The sequence below is a fragment of the Humulus lupulus genome, chromosome 2 (assembly GCF_963169125.1).
Source record: "Humulus lupulus chromosome 2, drHumLupu1.1, whole genome shotgun sequence".
Taxonomy (NCBI): domain Eukaryota; kingdom Viridiplantae; phylum Streptophyta; class Magnoliopsida; order Rosales; family Cannabaceae; genus Humulus; species Humulus lupulus.
Genome location: NC_084794.1, coordinates 282,814,470 through 282,829,431, shown reverse-complemented (window position 1 = coordinate 282,829,431; position 14,962 = coordinate 282,814,470).

Below are 14,962 nucleotides of genomic sequence, written 5' to 3'. Positions count from 1 at the left end.
GTGTCAACTTCTCCAAGATCTTTCATCTTGAAGGTTGATGATAGAAGCCTCTTCGTTTCTTCTATCCCTTTCATGCTATTGCTTAGAATAAGCATGTCATCCACGTATAAGCAAACAATGATCACATATCCCGTACAAGTTTTGGAATACAAACACTTGTCTCCATTGTTATGTCTAAACCCATTAGACATGAGGACTTGATCAAATTTCTCATGCCATTGCTTAGGAGCTTGTTTCAATTCATATAATGATTTTATAAGTCTACAAACTTTATGTTCATATTTTGGTAGGATAAACCCTTCGGGTTGTTCCATATAGACCTCCTCATTGAGGTCACCATTAAGGAATGCCGTTTTGACTTCCATTTGATGAACATACAAGTTGTGTATAGAAGCTAAAGCGAACAAAATTCTTATAGAAGTTGTTCTTGCAACAGGCGCATAAGTATCAAAATAATCGACACCCTCTTTTTGCCTAAACCCTTTAGCTACTAATCTAGCTTTAAAGGTTTGGATAGTGCCGTCAGTGTGGTAATTTCTCCTAAGTACCCACTTACACCCAATTGGCTTAGACCCTGGTGGGAGGTCTACCAATTCCCAAGTGTTATTGGAAATAATGGAATCCATCTCATCATTGATGGCTTCTTTCCAAAATGCACTATCTCTCGATTGCATAGCTTCTTTATAAGTCTTAGGATCATCCTCAACGAGAAGTACAATAGGAATTTTCCTAATAACTTCTTGTCTATTTCCTTCTACCATGTAGAACGAAATTCGTTGAGAATCTATCTCATCCACTACTAGACTTTTATGATTTTTAAGCCTTTGACTTCTTCTAGGTTCAAAGGGTTGCTTTACATCCTTTTGAGAATTCTCTTCTTGAGAATCAACTTTGGATGTAGAAGCTTGAGAATTGTTCTCATATAACAAATTCTCATTTAGAAATGTTGAAGCTTGAGAATTGTTGTCACATAACATATTCTCAAAGAATTCAACTTCTCTAGATTCAATCACAATATTAGACTCTAAGTCTAATAGCCTATAAGTTTTACTATTGTTGGCATAACCAACAAAAACACACTTTATGGCTCTTGAACCTAACTTTGTTCTATTAGGTTCGTTTTTCTTGCAATATGCAAGACACCCCCACACTTTGAAGTACCCTATGTTGGGTTTTCTTCCTTTCCATAACTCATATGGAGATATCTCATTTTTCTTCATCGGTATTCGATTAAGAATGTGACAAGCGGTTAAAAGTGCTTCACCCCATAAGTTGAAGTTCAACTTAGAAAACACTAACATAGAATTTATCATCTCTAGATAAGTCCTATTTTTCCTTTCGGCAACACCATTGTGTTGTGGTGTATAAGGTGCAGTACACTCATGAATTATACCATTTTCTTCACAAAATGTATTGAATTCATTAGAGAAGTACTCTCCTCCTCTATCACTTCTTAGCACCTTAATCTTTTTATTTAGTTGATTTTCAACTTCTAATTTATACAATTTTAAATCATCAAAAGTTTCATCTTTATGCTTTAAAAGAAACACATATGTATATCTACTAAAATCATCTATAAAAGTAAGAAAATACCTTTTACTACCTCTAGTTAAAACACCATTTAATTCACAAAGATCACTATGGATTAAATCTAGTAAATTAGATGATCTTTCTACACTAGGAAATGGTTTCTTAATCATTTTTGCCTTAACACATGTTTCACATTTACCATAGTTTTTAATATTGCATGCAATCATACCACATTTTACTACTCTTTTCATGGTTGAAAAACCTATATGCGATAGTCTAAGATGCCACAAAAATAAAGAATCATACTCAACAATATAGGCAGAATTAACATTTTTATTGATAACATTGAAAGTTACATCATTAGTGCACAATTTAACCATTCCCTCACAAGAGTACCCTTTTCCCAAGAATACATTTGATTTGGTAAGTATAAGTTTACGGGACTCAAAAACGGCTTTAATGCCGGGCTTGCCGAGCAAATTACCACTTACCAAGTTTCTACTCATTTCGGGAACATAAAGTACATTCACTAATGTAACTTTCTTGCCGGATGTGAAGTAGACTTCAATAGTACCTTTGCCAAGTACCTTGGATTTGCCCTCATTGCCCATTTGTATCTCATGGTTGCCCTTTGACTCTTCAAAGGTCTTGAACAATGATTTGTCATAGGTGACATGGACGGTGGTGCATGTATCATACCACCACCCTTTCACCTTGCCTTGGACCGCATTCACCTCACTAAGGGTAGCAACTATGTTTTCCTCTTGATTTGCGTTCACCTTAGGTCCTTGTTGGTCTTTTCTATGCCTACACTCTCTAGCATAGTGACCCTTTTTCCCACACACAAAGCAAGGACCTTTCTTGCCCTTAAACTTGTTTGGGTTGGTTTTTGGACCCAAAGGTTTCTCGTTACCCTGTTTCCCTTTTTTTTTGGGATGTTTTGGTTGTGACACCACATTTGCTTTGGAAGTCTCTCCATTAGACCCCTCCACAAGTTTATCTATACATATCGATTCCTCTTCGATTCGAATATGCTTTTGGATCTCCTCCAAAGAATAATCCTCATTTTTATGAAGGATTCTTTTCATATAGCTCTTCCAAGTTGGTGGTAATTTAGCCACTATAGCACCAACTTGAAAGGCCTCGGGAAGCTCAATCTTTAAAAATTTCAGTTTGTTAACAATTATTTGCAATTCATGAATTTGAGGAAGAATAGGTTTATCACCAAAAAATTTGAAATCGAAGTATTGAGATATCAAAAACTTTTTGGTACCTTCCTCTTCCGCCTTGAACCCTACAAAGGAGATTGTCCTCCTCCCTCTTCCTTCTCTTCTCCACCTCCTCGGGAGTGTTCTTGTCGGATGGCGTTGGGAGAGGTTCTAGAGTGGATTCTAGAACGTAGGCGATTTTGAGAGTGGTCAAAAGGAATCTCACCTTGTCTTGCCACCTAGTGAAATTGGACCCATCAAACCTATCCAACCTCACTAGGTCTTGATTCATGATTTTGATGGTCTCACCTTCCATTGAAACAAACAAAGGGTTAAACTTTTGAATGTTAGGAAAATATGTATTTGCCTCAATGAAATAGGTAAGATAATTACAACTCTAAACTAAATATTACAAATAAATATTATTGATTAAAAAGTGTTACAACTCTATGATAAAAATTACATGTAAATATAGAGAAAGAGGTAGAAGATGATAGAAAAAGAAGATACAACTCTAAGACAAAAAAATACAAATAAACTAGAAGTAGTAGAATGAAATATATAGATGAGATTACAACTCTAAAGCAAAAGATACATATAAAAGAGTAAATATAGAATAATAAAAGAAATGAAAAGCAATAGAATAAAAGAACAAGAATAAGAACAATGAACTAAGAACTCTCACTCACACAACCAAAGTGAAGAGTGTTGGGGATCACCAACTTGAACAAGGTTTGAAACCTTTGTCCAAAAGCTTATTTCCCCCTAACTCAAACACTAAGGGATCTCTCACATATAGTGGAAATGCTTTCTGGAATAATCAAGCCTCAAGGTGTTTCTAGCCAAGTGCTCTAATGGATAGAAAATGTTGTGTCTTACAAGTGAGCTATAGGCTCCTATTTATAGAGTTTGGAGACACCCTTTGAATTTCAAATTTCACCAACCCCTATGGCTGTTACCAATGTTTAATTGGATTAATATGGAATTAAAAATGAGATTTGAGAGTTATTTGGGTTTTTTGAGCCGTTCAACAAAGATTGAAAAAACTAAAAAATTGGTCAGTTTTTGGCCTGTGGTCGCGGCCAGAGACATTAGTGGCTGCGACCACCAACATTCAGTGGCCGCAACCATCGACCAATTTCAGTACTTAAAAATGTGCTGTTTTTCCAAACGGTTCCAAACCCTCCCAAATGATTTTGGAACTCCCAAAACACATTATTGTGGTTAAAATCATATCTCTAACATCCATTTCACACATGGCTTTATGAAATTCATCTCAATATTGTGTAACAACAAATTTACACAATAAAGGGTAATATCTGGAAGTTACAAATTTGTAACACCAAATATGTTACATTATTTGGATATATCTCATATATCTAAATATTGTAACTCTCTATTATATGTTACAATATGTGACACTCTTTGTCACATTTATTTAATCTAAAACATTATATTATAATATAATATAATATTACATATATTATAAAATAATATAACAATTATTCAATCCAAAAGACATGACTAAGAACTCATAATGCCCATACCTGATACGAAAAGAAGTCTTCGGTATGTCTCCCTCCTTGACCCTCAACTGATGATAACGAGAACGAAGATCAATCTTTGAAAATACATTCTTACCTTGCAACTGATCAAATAGATCATCTATCCTTGGCAAAGGATATTTATTCTTGATTGTCAACTTATTCAGTTCTCTGTAATCAATACACATCCTCAGAGAACCATCATTCTTTTTCACAAACAGAATTGGCGCACCCCAAGGTGAGAAACTAGGTCTGATAAAACCAAAATCTAGCAGTTCCTGCAACTGTACCTTTAATTCTTTTAACTCAGCTGGGGCCATTTTGTAAGGTGCTCTAGACACTGGCTCCGTCCCTGGTGCCAGTTCTATCATGAACTCTATCTCTCTGTGTGGTGGCAACCCTGGCAAATCTTTAGGAAACACATCCAGGAATTCACAAACAAGTCTGGTCTCTTTTGGTCTCAATGGAATGACCTGGGTGGTGTCAACCACACTAGCCAGGAATCCAATGCAACCTCCTTGCAATAGATCCCTAGCCCTCAAAACAGAAATCATAGGTATGCGAGGTTCATGCACAGTACCAACAAACACAAAAGGATCCTCACCTTCAGGCTCAAAGGTAACCATCTTCCTTCTGCAATTAATGGTTGCCCCATACTTTACCAACTAATCCATACCCAATATCATATCGAAGTCAGTCATAACCAACTCTATCAAATACACTGATAACTCTCTGCCCTCCACTGTCACTGGCAAAGATCTGACCCATCTCCTGGATACCACTAATTCCCCAGTGGGTAACAAAGTTCCAAACCCCAAAGCTTAAAAATCACAAGGTCTACAGAGTCTATCAATAATATTATTAGCAACAAAAGAATGTGTAGCACCAGAATCAATCAAAACATTATAAGGGGTTCTAGCACTAAAAATCTAACCTGCAACAACTGAGGGAGAAGCCTCAGCTTCTTCTTGTGTCAATGCGAACACTCGAGCTAGGGTCGAGCTGTCCGCTTTCCTGGGTTCTTCTTTTCTTGCCTTAGGGAAATCCTTCTTAAAATGACCTACTGCTCCCCACAAGTAGCAGGCCTTTGCCCTATACTCTCCCAAATGACGCCTCTTGCATCTAGGGCATTCAGGACGAGTCTTCCAGGTTTCACTACCACCTTGATGACCCATTGAAATACCACGGGGCCGCCTATCAGGACCTGAAACTGGGAAGGTATCAGGAACCTTCCTCTTCTGATCACTGGGGCCTCCACCCTTACTTGAACCCACAAAAGGAGAACCTGTTCTCCTAAACTCCTTTTTGGCTGCACTATCTCGCAAGATCTTATTCTTTGCACTCTCAGCTGTGAGTACCTTCTCAACCACCAGCGCATAGGTAGTAACCCTAACCATAGTAGTAATACGAACATCACGGGCTAATCTGGGCTGTAGTCCCTGAAGAAATCTCTCTCTTCTGGTCCCATCAGTGGGCACTAGCTCCATGGAAAATTTTGCCAAACGATCAAACTTTAAGGCATACTCAGTGACTGACAAACCTCCTCGAAGTAGCCTGATGAACTCCTCAACTTTTGCTGCCTTGATGGCATCATTATAATATTTCTCGTTGAACAGAGTCTGAAACTCTTCCCAACTCAGGGCATTAACATTTATGGTCTGGGTAATAACCTCCCACCAAATTCGGGCATCCTCCCAAAATATATAAGTGGCACAGGCCACCCTCTCATTACCAGTCACCCTCATGAAGTCCAGGATGGTGGTAATCATACTCATCCACTGCTCTGCCTTGGCAGGATCTGCACTGCCTTCAAAAACTGGAGGTTGTTGCTTCCTGAACCTTTCATAGAGAGGCTCCCATTTATTACCAACCTCAGGTAGCTGCTCAGCTGCTGGCACTGACACAAGAAGTGCCTCCGATACATTGGCCACTGTAGGTGCTTACTGTTGTCTCAGGAGGTGAAGTTCCTCTCCCTGCCTCAACACCGTAGCCTGCAGATCGCTAATTAACTGCTGCCAGTTTGCAGGAGCTGGCTGTGGAATCTGTCCTTGGTCATTTTCTTGACCCTGATTGTTATTATTCTGGCCTTGATCACTCTGGCCAGCTGACATATCTCTCTACCCTGGATTCATTCTTATGACTTATACCTTGCTGAAACAATAGTCAATACGGCCAGTCAGGTAGTGATAACTAAACCTCTTGCCGCCTTATGGTCCAAGAACAAGTAGGAAATTATCATATTCCACAATCATACAAATATACAAATGGATACATGATTATAGCATTTAGCACTTAGCATGTATCACATAATAATTCACAAGCAATAATACTAATAAGTATGTTCCAACAATTTCAGTACTATTTAGCACACAGTTGCTGAAGATGCAATATTCAAGGCATAGGTTTAACATGGTGTCTCATGTATACAGGTAAAGCATATATACTATATTTAAGCAGTTATACATATAACTACATAAATAGGTACCAAACCATGAGTCGAGCTTGACTTCAGTGATGAGTGTACATGCCCAGCCAGTCTATAGGAACCTTAACCTTGGCACGCTCTGATACCAAGTTGTAACACCCTAGATACCCCAAGACTATTACGGTGAACGATGAATCGTGAATTTAACTTGCTACTCGAGTTCTTTGGTTAAAAACGTGCTTCAAGGTGTTATTAACAGGTTAAGGTTGGAAACTAATCAAAAGGAAATGATATATTTTATTTAAAATATAAAACTTTTCATGGGCCCATCAAAACGTTTACAAGTTATTTACAACTAAAAATGGTCATTACAGTTTAAATTTACAACCCGCTGACCTAAGCGACAAAAATAGGGTAAACCCCCTAGTTCCTCTGAAAACTCCTTGGCCGTGGTGGTCAAGCGGCCGCATATGTACACATCACCACCTAAGCTCTCCACTCAAGGCTGGGTGAGCTTTTCTTTCCCTTTACCTGCACCACATAGCACCCATAAGCCAAAGCCCAGCAAGAAAATACAATAATGCAAGCATATAATATCAAATGATGATCATGATAATCATACAGAGCTTATAGCTCTGAACAGATGAGTGAATATCACTTTGTGTTTACAATAACCATGAAGGAGCTTATTGCTCTTAATCAAATGAGTGATTTAACACTTGAGGCTCTAGTAAACCATAATGAGTGACTGACAAGCAAGTCACTAGCTTAAACATATAAGTGACTGCTGGGTAAGTCACTAGCTTAAACAGATGAGTGACTGCTGGGTAAGTCAGATAGGGCTCGGCACCCACAGCCATGTGACTAAATAGTCACTGTGGCTCTAGATAACTAGCCTTTGGCTAGACAAGTGCTTATAGTATTCATTGAACTTTAGGTCGGTCCGGCAATAATGCTCTTCTGAGTCATTTAATGCAGATGTCGATTAGATCTAATATTCATTGGCTTGCATTGAACACGCTAAGGCCGTTCTTGACTTATGAGTCAGCACTGTGTGACCAGTGCCCAGTACCACTGCCGAACTAAACTAATGAGTCACAGCTTCACAGTTGATACTGACTCCTTTGCCAATTTTGACTATTCAGTCAGTACCATGCACAAGTGAGCAAGATTTGCTAAGCATTCAATAATCAATCCATGTCCACATTTAAAAATTCAACATGCCTCATGAACAACCATGCATGTCACATATGGGGTGTAGTTTTCTTACCTCTGATTCAAGCGAGAGTTAGTATAAGAACGATCTTTGAGAACGATCAACCTTAAAGTTCCTTAGCGGTCACCTAGTCGTAACCAAATATGGGATACCATTAATAAAATGAATAACAAAGGTTCCTGAACCAATATCTAGCCTCCGGGACATCGAATCCCATTATTCCGGGTAGTAGGAGTGATCCCAAGGCCTAAAGCTGAGTTCCCATTATCAAAACACCCAATTGGCCTCAAAACTCTTCCTGAGCCGCAGCCCTAGAACCTTGAGTCGGAGCCCCCAGCCACACTAGGGGCAAGGGCTGCGATGCCTACTACTCAGTGTCGCGGTGCCCAGCACAGGCAAAACTCCTCCTCTTGCTTCTTCGAGCTTGGGCCGCGGCCCCCACCCAGAAACCAGCCATAACCTCATTTTCTCCCATCCTAAACCTTCCAAAAACATACCTACACACTTCCAAATCCAAAAATCAAAGTTCCCAAACATCCCAATGATCCAAAATCATCAAATCCCGAGGCTCAAACGAATAAAAAACTCAACGATTCACAAAATCCAATTCAAAGCTTAGAAACTCTAAAAACTCAAAACTTAAAGCTTAGATTACCTTTGATTGGGGTGTTTCTGGTTAAATCCTTCGGTCAAGAAGCTTCTAATCTTTCCTAGGATCGTTATGCCTCGATCCTTGCTTGATTCCGACTCCTAGAACTCAAGATTTCTTCGAAATTGCCACGAACGTCACAAAGGTTAACGGGAGAGAGAAAACATGTTTTTAACGTACGGTTCTATCTGACGAACTACTTCAGGCTTAAGTAACCTCAAATAAAACCTAATGCTTGGGTTCCCAAAAACACCCCCGGGGACATAATAGTCAAAACTTCCAGAATTTCCTCATGATTCAATAACTTCCAATTTATCATCAAATAAACTATTTCATTATCCAATATCACAATAATTGACTCCGTTATGACAAAACCGCTAATTTACAATATATGACCGTCTCATGCCGAATAGCTCGAATATATCTCCATAATAATGGGATCTCATCCATAGCTCACAATATGCACCAAAATACACAAATATGCCCTCAACGGGACAAATTACCAAAATACCCAAATAATCAAATGTGGACCCACATGCATGCATTTAACATCATATTATAATATAATTCACATAAACATGCATATAATCATTTAATGGCACAATTTACCAATTATGGACCTAAACCGCATTAGGGATTTCGGGGCATTACAGTACTTTTCCAAGTTCCCATAATGTGACTAGTATTGTTCTCATCCCAAAGAAGCCTAATCCTTAAACAATGGGAGGCCTTAGACCAATTTCATTATGCAATGTTCTTTACAAGGTGGTCTCTAAGGTTCTTGCAAATATATTTAAAGGGGTGTTGGGTCTTCTTATTTCAAATTTGCAAAGTGCTTGTATCCCAGGTAGACTCATCTCTGATAATATCATGTTTTCTTTTCAAGTTCTTCATTTTCTCAAAAGAAAGTCTAGAGGAAAAAAGGGTTTCATGGCATTGAAGTTGGACATGAGCAAGGCCTACAATCGAGTTGAATGGTCGTTTTTGGTTGTTATGATGAGTAAAATGGGTTTTGAAGATAGGTGGATTCATTTAATCTTTGCCTGTGTTTCTACGATGACTTATAGAGTGGTTCATCATGATAGGATAGTGGGTCCCATTACTTCCTCTCGTGGTCTTCGCCAAGGTGATCCACTTTCTCCTTATCTATTTATTATTTGTGTTGAAGGTTTCTCTGCTTTGCTTAGAAAATATGAGGAGAAAGGTTGGCTTCATGGTTGTAGTGTTGCTAGAGGAGCTCCGACCATTTCCCATATGATTTTTGCTGATGATAGCTACCTCTACTGTCGTGATTTAGATACGGAGGCTAGAAGTGTGTGTGAGTTGTTTCAAAAGTTTCAAAAAGCCTCAGGTCAACAAGTGAATACAACTAAGTCCTGAATGTTCTTTAGCTTAAATGTTGGCTCTATTGAAAGGGCCCATATTTTTTATTCTTTGGGAATGAAGGAAGCTTATTCAAACATTTCTTATTTGGGATTGCCGAGTATTATTGGGCAGAATAAGAAGGAAATCTTGGATTTTTTAAAAGATATAATTCAGCGTCGTCTTCTTCGTTGGGATGGTAAGCTTCTCACTCGGGTTGGTAAGGAAGTTCTTCTCTAAGCTGTTGTGTAATCTCTTCCCCCGTATGCTATGAGTGTTTTCTTGCTGCCTAACACTCTTTTCTTTGAAATTGAGAGGTTAATGTGCAAATTCTGGTGGGGTTCTAACACTAGAGAAGGTTGGGGCATTCATTGGTTAAGTTGGGATAGAATGAGCAAGCATAAGCATGCTGGTGGTTCGGGTTTCTGTAATGCCCTGAAATCCCTAATGCGGTTGTTGGATTAGTAGGCTGGGAGGGCCGTAATTGATTTATTATGCCATTAAATGATTTCGTGCATGTTTATGTGAATTATATTATAATATGATGTTAAATGCATGCATGTGGGTCCACATTTCATCATAGGGGCATTTTGGTAATTTGGCCCGTTGAGGGCGTAATTGTGTATTTTCATGCATGTTGGTGAACTATTATTGAGGCCACATCATAATGTGGATTTTTTCGAGCCATTCGGCATGAGACGATATTTGAATATAAGTTATCGATTTGGTCATAACAGGTTTGAATTCGAGGCTCGGGGTGAGTCTCAGGGTGGTTTGATGATTAGAGCATTACCGGGAATTAAAGGGTAATGAGATATGATTTTATTGGTATTTGAGAATAGCGGGAATTGGAGAGTGTTAATTATGATTAACGAGATAAGTGTAAAATGACAGTTTTGCCCTTAGGGCGTGTTAAGAGATGAATTAAGTTTGGAGGGTATTATGGTCTTTTGACCTAGGATATATAAGGTAAAGGCTGTAGAAAAAGAACCTAAAACAGAGCATTTGGTTTCTTTCCTCACGTTCATCATCTTTCTCTTCTCCTTCCTTTGAATTTTGAAGCAAGTTTAGGGATTCAAGCTTGGAGATTGAAGCTTGAGGTCTTAGCCTAGTGTTCAGCCATTGAAGAGGATTCAACCTAAGCTTATGGTAAGATTCTAGATCCAGTTTATAGTGCCTTGTTGTGCTGGTTATAAGGTTTAGAGTTTTGATCATTAAAATGGAGAATTTGGTGAAGTTTTGATGGGTGTAGGGCTTAGGTTTTGATGCTTATATGGTAGATAAATTGTGGTAATAGTTAGTGGCTTTGCTTTGTGATATTGAGAGAGTTTTAATGAGGTTTTGAAATGAGTTGGAAGGGGAAAAACAGGAGATTTTGGCTTAGTATCAGGTGGGCCTGTGGCTCTGTTCTAGAGCGTCGCGGCCCAAGCTCATTGAAGAGGGAGGGAGAAGCTGCTGGGTCGCGGCATGGAGAAGGAGGGCTGCAGATCGTGTTGGGGAAATGGATTTGTGGTCGTCTCTGTTTGGGGAGGCGTGCCGTGGCATGGTGGGGTAGGGTCGCGACCCTTAGTGGCATTTTGGCCAAAAGTAGGTTTTTGGCTTGGGGATTCAAACTTTAGGCCTCAGGGTCGATCCTACTACCCGGTTTAGTAGGATTCGATGTCTCGGAGGCTAGGTGTTGGTTCGGGAACCTTTGTTATTCATTTTATTGATGGAATTCCGTAATTGGTTATGACCAGGTGACCGTCAAGGAAATAAAAGGTTGATCATTCTCAAGGGTCGTTCTTTTATTAATGCTCGCTCGAACCAGAGGTAAGAAAACTGCACCCCATATGTGACATGCGTGGTTACTCTTGAGGCATGTTGAATGTTTAAATGTGGACATTGATTTCATATCGAATGCTTAGCAAATCCTGCTCACTTGTGCATGGCACTGACTAAATAGTCAGAATTGGCAATGGTGTCAGTATAAACTGTGAAGCTGTGACTCATTAGTCAAGTTCGGCAGTAGTACTGAGCACTGGTCACATGGTATTGACTCATAAGTCAAGAATGGTCTTAGCGTGTTTAACGCAAGCCGATAAAGATTATATCTAATCGACTTTTGCATTGAATGACTCGATTGAGCATTAATGCCGGACCGACCTCAAGTTTGATGAAAACTAAAAGCGCTTGTCTAGCCAAAGGCTAGTCACTTAAAGCCAGGGCCAGAGAGCCCCAATGACTGCTTAGTCACATGGTTGTGGGTGCCGAACCCGTAGTGACTACCCATAAGTCACTCATCTGAATAGAGCCAGGGCCAAAGATCCCCAATAACTATTTGTTCACATGGCTATGGGTGCCGAGCCCCGTAGTGACTTGCTCGTCAGTCACTCATTATGGTTTACCAAAACCTTTAGTGTTGAATCACTCATCTGATTAGAGCATTAAGCTCCTTCATGGTTAACGTAACCACAAAGTGATATTCACTCATCTGTTCAAGGCTATAAGCTCTGTATGATTATAATGATAATCATTTGATAATATTTATATGCAGTATTGAGTTTTCTTGCCGAGCTTTGGCTCATGGGTGCTATGTGGTGCAGGTAAAGGGAAAGAAAATCTCACCCAGCCTTGAGTGGAGAGCTTAGGTGGTGATGTGTACATATGTGGCTGCTTGACCACCACAGCCAATGAGTTTCTCAGAGGGACTAGGGGTTAACCCTATTTTTGCCGCTTAGGTCGACATATTGTAAATTTAAACTGTAATGACCATTTTGTGTTGTAAATAACTTGTAAAATTTTTTATGGGCCCATGAATAGTTTTATATTTTAAATAAAATATATCATTTCCTTTTGATTGGTTTTCCACCTTAACTTGTTAATAACACCTTGAAGCACGATTTTAACCAAAGAACTCAAGTAGCGAGTTAAGCACGGTTCAAAGTTCACAGTAACGGTCCTGGAGTAACCAGGACGTTACAGTTTCAGTCGCTTACATGACTTTAATATAGCAATGCTTGGCTAACAAGGGTGGAGGTTGCTTCATAATGATTCTTCGCTGGTTGGTAAGGTGTTCAAAGCCATGTATTATCCTCATTGTTCTTTACTTATAGCTCAGTTAGGGCGTAATCCCAACTTTGTGTGGCATGGAATATGGGAGGCTCAGGCTCTTCTTCGGCAAGGGTGCAGATGGTGTGTTGGCTCAGGAAGGGGAATTTCTATTGTTGGGCAACTTTGGCTTCCTGAAAGACTCAAATCTTTTTCTTGTCTCTAATCACCCTGCTCTAATAAACCAGACTGTAGATAAGTTGATGGTGACTAATGGAAAAGGCTGGGATCTCGATGTTATCAAGGATCTTTTTTAGGAGAGAGACTAGAAGTTTATCACTAGTATTCCTCTTAGTGCCTCTGATAGAAGAGATCATTGGTATTGGGTTGCGCATACATCGGGGTTTTATTCTGTAAAAAGTGCATACTTAAGCCTCCAAATTCAGTTTGTTAACTAGAGAATGGATAATAATTTGGGCTTTTGGCGTGCTCTATGGAATATGAAATTACCTCCAAAAGTAAAAAATTGTCTTTGGAGGGCAGCTAAAGGATGCTTACCTTCTAAACACTAGTTGCAAAGAAAGAATGTGAATGTTAGTATGGATTGCTCGATGTGTATAGCTGATTGTGAGACGATATTTCATATTAAGGTCACTTGTTCTGTTGCCAAATGCTGCTGGTATCAGGTGGATCACACTTTGAATAGTCAGAGTGCTATTGATTTTTGAGAGTGGCTTAGTTGTGTTATGCAGACTAAGTCACTTGAGTGCACATGTTTGGTTGGAATGGTTTGCTGGAGTCTTTGGAAGGCTAGAATTGAAGTGGTTTTGGAGGGGTAGAAAATATAGAGCAGAAGAGATTATTGTTTTAGCAAAGACGTCTTTTGAACATTGGAAAATGACTCAGGGAAATGGAGTACTATTTTATGAAAAGAGTTACAGTAGTACTGCTGAGTGTGAGCATTGGACAAAACCAGAAAAAGGAAAATTCAAAATGAATGTTGATGCAACTCTTTTTTCTAACCTAAATGCCTTCGGAACCGATTGGATTTTGTGGAATGATGAGGTGTTTGTTTATCTGCTATGCAGAGGACTTGGTGTGGAATGATTCAATGTAACGCCCCAACCCCTGGGACCGTTACGGTGTGCCTTGTAAACAGTGCAAAACTCGCTAATCGAGTCATTTGGCCAAATCGTGTAACTAAGTATGATTAGCAGTTTAGGGTTTAAACATTTTGGTTAAGATGTAACGTTTCACTAGAACGTTTAACATATACATTGGGATCCCGAAAATATAATTTCAGAGTTTATTACAGAAAATATTTACAACAGGCCGTACTAAGCGGCAAAACAGGGTTCAACCCTAGTTCCACTTTAAACCTCGGCCGTGGAGGACGAGCAGCTGCATATGTACACATCACCACCTAAGCTCTTCAACTCAAGGATGGTCCAGCTTCCTTTTGCCTTTACCTGCACCACGTAGCACCCGTGAGCCGAAGCCCAGCAAGAAAACACAATGAAGCATGATATAATATCAACAACGATCATAATAACCATTCAGGACTATCAGTCCAAGCAAATAGGTGACAATAGCCAAAAGTCACAATAATGAGCATCGCTCCTTCTAGCCATATGACGATAGGGTCACCAGGGCTTAACTGATACATGATCCTTTCATAAGTTTGATTAGGATAGGTGCATGGTGATTAGTCACCAACATAACCTTCCTCACGACTCTAGAGTCGAAACTATGGACAACGTCCCTTAGCCATGTGACAAACGGTCACCGGGGTCATATACCTTGGCTATAAACATCTGGTCATAGACCATGCAAGCGCTTATAAGTTCTTCGACCCTAGGGTCGGTCTAGCACTAATGCCATAGAGCCATTCAATGCGTAATCATCGACCTTAGGGTCGGTCTAGCATTAATGCCATAGAGCCATTCAATGCGTAATCATCGACCTTAGGGTCGGTCTAGCATTAATGCCATAGAGCCA